The sequence below is a fragment of the Ceratotherium simum genome, chromosome 7 (genome assembly GCF_057802395.1).
Source record: "Ceratotherium simum simum isolate JZ-2026a chromosome 7, ASM5780239v1, whole genome shotgun sequence".
In the NCBI taxonomy this organism is placed as follows: domain Eukaryota; kingdom Metazoa; phylum Chordata; class Mammalia; order Perissodactyla; family Rhinocerotidae; genus Ceratotherium; species Ceratotherium simum.
Genome location: NC_141906.1, coordinates 75087862 through 75092058, shown reverse-complemented (window position 1 = coordinate 75092058; position 4197 = coordinate 75087862). Strand labels below are relative to the sequence as shown.

The window sequence follows — 4197 nt, the reverse complement described above, 5'->3', positions numbered from 1 at the left end:
CTATTCCCAGGGGAAGAGACTGAGCAAGCTTCTGCTTTGTTTATAACCAAATGCATTATGTCATTAAACTCACATTAAATCTTCTGCATTTAATCAAGTAGCAAATGTGAAAATAATAAAGACCATTTTTCTTTGCTACTTGAGATGACTCAAAGTCATAATCAGAAATTATCCTCTATAGTTCAGAAAGATTTCTGGAATATATCTGAATTTAAGTCTGAGCTGCATCCTCTTAGTATCAAAGGAAACAAAGCCTCAGAAACTGAAATTGCCTTTCCAAAACCACAGGGGAAAATACCAGGGATAAGAGAGGACTGAGGCATTCTGACCTAAGGAGGGTGAGTTTCTGAATTCCATTTATAATAATATATCCCTTGTTTTGAGATTGGGGGTACGGTGACGTAAGACTATTCCTTTCCCATTTTGTGTAGTTCTGAGATTCAAGTGAAATTGGCAGAAGAATTTGTCTGAGGAGAGATCAGAGAATGTTCAGAGACATTAGAGGACTCAAGGGGTGCATTGTCTCAGTCAGTAAGTTCCCTCTCTACAGGTGGAACTCTCATTCTTCCTCATTTATGGCTTTTACTCTGTGACATGAGGCAGTAAATTGATCTCTCCTAGACTTTGGTCCCTTAGTTCTCAATTAGAAACAGTCTTTGTGGTTCCCAATTCACCAGTCTAATCAGCATTACAGGCGAAAACCAGGTGGCTAGCATTGCTTCCTCCAATTTTACTGATGAGGTGAGGGTTCAAGTGAATGAAGAAATGGTGAGATGAGGGAAAGATGATACTGTCCTAGTCCAAACATCTCCCTTCTCCCTTGATTTACCCAGCAGTCATGTTTGCAGATGGGAGCAAAGGCTAAATTTGTGATTCTGTTTGTTATGTTTAGTTTATTTAGATGCCAGTAAGGGAAAGTTAGTGTTGCTCAGTATCATGGTAGTGGTAAAGGCAGATGGGTCCAGGTGGGCTAGTCTCAGACATTTCCAGTGTATAAACTCTGTTGTAGAACGAGATATTGCAGGAAGAGCTGAGTTGTTCTCTAATGTAACCCTTTTCTCCTGTGTCCACAGAATCCCTTAGAGAAGAATGGCGGCTCCTTTGTGACTGAATTCATTCTGTTGGGATTAACGGATCAGCCAGATATCCAACTCCCCTTGTTCTTCCTGTTTCTAGTAATGTATATCATCACTGTGTTGGGAAATTTGGGCTTGATAATCCTAATTGGGCTGAATTCACACCTGCACACCCCCATGTACTTTTTCCTCTTTAACTTGTCCTTCATAGACCTCTGTTATTCTTCTGTGTTTACACCCAAAATGTTGATCAACTTTATATCAAAGAACATTATCTCCTATATGGGGTGCATGACCCAGCTCTACTTTTTCTGTTTCTTTGCTATTTCTGAATGCTATGTGCTGACATCAATGGCCTACGATCGCTTTATCTGTAAACCACTTTTGTATAATGTTACCATGTCCTCTAACGTGTGTTCTGGCCTTATGCTTGGTTCATACTTGATGGCATTTTCTGGTGCCGTGGCCCACACTGGATGCATGCTGAGACTGACCTTCTGTAACGCAAATACTATCAACCATTATTTTTGTGATATCTTCCCTTTGCTCCAGCTCTCCTGCATGAGCACCTACGTCAGTGAGCTTGTAGTCTTCATTGTGGTCGGCACCAATGTCATTGTGCCCAGTTTCATCATCTTTGTCTCTTATGGTTTCATCATCTCCAGCATCCTCCACATCAGCTCCATGGGGCGCAGGTCCAAAACCTTCAGCACCTGCAGTTCCCACATAATTGCTGTTTCTCTGTTCTCTGGATCATTTGCATTTATGTATCTCAAACCGTCTTCTGTTGTGTCCCTAGATGGAGAAAAAATCTCTTCTGTCTTTTATACCAGTGTGGTTCCCACAATGAACCCTTTAATCTACAGCTTGAGGAACAAAGACGTCAAACTTGCTCTGAGAAAAACTCTGAATAGCAGAAAGAGCATCTCTGTGTAGTTAGTCACAGGACAAAGAAATTCTTTGTGTTTAATTAAAATAATTTTATTTGTACTCTTCTTATTCTATTTCTTTCTTACCAGGTTGAAGGAAATATGAGTCTTCTCTCAATAATTTCTTTTCACTTTTTGAGAGTAGGTCTTCTCTCTTTCCTCACCATTTCCAGAATTTCTTTCTTCATCTTTTTTCACATTTAGTAATAACATTTAAAAAAGGAACTTATTATCTCTGTTTTCTTCCTTTATCATTTTGCACTTGTATTTTTCTCTCTGGAAGTAGAAGACTGGTCTACAATGATCAAATTAAGGAACATTGGGGGACATGGTGTCATTGGTGATGTCTTATCTAACACTAACCATTGAAGGCGTGAATCAGACCATGTGTTTGTTCCCCCATTTTTATAGCCTTCACTGAAGAAGAAGAAGACATGTCCTTTAATGTCAGGAAGGAAGGTTCCATAAAAACTGTCAGTAGAACCCAATGTGCATCTGTAAACACTATACATTATGCTTCCTTTAGCAAATTGTTCTTTTATCTTTGCACACTAAACCTTGCACGTAACAGGTTGTCAAAATATACGTATTCCATGGATAGAAAGGTAAATCTTGGCGTGGTTAATGACTTATTTACAGTTACATATCTTCTTAATGAAGAAGTCTAGAGTAAAATTTCAATCTTCTGATTTTAGTCTACTACTCTTTCTTGTATACTTTGCTTCTCCTTTATTCTATTACTTTTGTTTCAGTAAGCATGGAATATGAGAAAATATCTAATTTGAAAGTTGACTGTGCTTTGTTATAGGATGATATATGAATTTTTCTCAGGGTGCATATTACTTTTTCGTTGTTTTTTAATTAGAAAAATAGCTTGATCATTATTTTTGTTGGTAAAGAGGAGACCTTTTGGGATAGTATAGTTGAGAAACAATTGGCTGAAATAGGAAAGTTACTTCTCTTGCAAAAATAAAAAAATGAATTTGGAATGTTTGCAAGTATTAATAATTCAGAAAAGAGGGCGCAGAGGAGAAAGGAGCCAGAACATGTAGTTAGACCAGAACTCAACAAGACATACTGCCGATAAATAAGAAGTCCCTGTTGGCGCCGGCCCAGTGGCTTAGCGGTTAAGTGCGCAGCGCTCCGCTACTGGCGGCCTGGGTTCGGATCCTGGGCACGCACCGACACACCGCTTCTCTGGCCATGCTGAGGCCGCGTCCCACGTACAGCAACTAGCAGGATGTGCAACTATGACATACAACTATCTACTGGGGCTTTGGGGGAAAAAAAAAAGGAGGAGGATTGGCAATAGATGTTAGCTCAGAGCTGGTCTTCCTCAGCAAAAAGAGGAGGATTAGCACGGATGTTAGCTCAGGGCTGATCTTCCTCACAAAAAAAAAAAAAAAAAGAGGTCTCTGTTGGAGAGTGGTAATGGGGATATAGAAACCACTTTTCAATCTGAATTTTTATCCTGTTCTATATAGTAATGTAAATACACAGTCCACAAAACATTCATAAACTTATAATGCACAATGACCATACATTAGTAGTGTTTTGGGAAATGAAAATGGAAAAGCTGTGGCCAAATTTGGGGAACCAGGTAGGGAGAGGACATTTTTCAAGAGATAAAATAATGGATAGTAATTAAAACTCAAATTAGGAAGAAGGAATCTAAAAAAGAAAATGATGGATCAAAAAAGCCCATTCTTCTGACTCTCCTCCCCTTTCTGGAAGGTCTAGAAATATTATAGAGATCACAGGATTTCTCTGCATAAGATAAAAACTCAAGTTATTTGATATTGAAAAAATTTCAACCCACAGGGCTGGAGGACCTGGGAACAAGTAAATCACCCCTGTTTTTAGTGACTTCCATATGCAACTTCCTTGTGGATTTTAAGGTATAAAAACCTTCAACTGCATTTACGAGAGTAATGATAATTTGAAAGAAACATTTCTTGAATAAATCAAATTACATCAATGTCTTTTCTGGAATAGGATGCTGGATTATTTTTATTTTGAGAGAACAGATAAAAATAATTACTCTAAAAACCTTTAATCTTTAATCTAGTAACAATTTCAACATTTTGTAAGATGATTTAATAACGTTTTCAATTTTACTTGTTTTCTAGTATCCACTCAAGATTTAGATATTGTGAAATTTAGTAACGCTGGTATGTTGGTTTGCTTGTGTT

The 4197-nt window shown here is 38.0% G+C and overlaps 1 pseudogene; it reads left to right on the top strand.

The window, feature by feature from the left end:
- Positions 1–1029: 1029 nt before the first annotated feature.
- Positions 1030–2012, top strand: LOC101392389 (olfactory receptor 8B3-like; annotated as a pseudogene).
- Positions 2013–4197: the final 2185 nt, after the last annotated feature.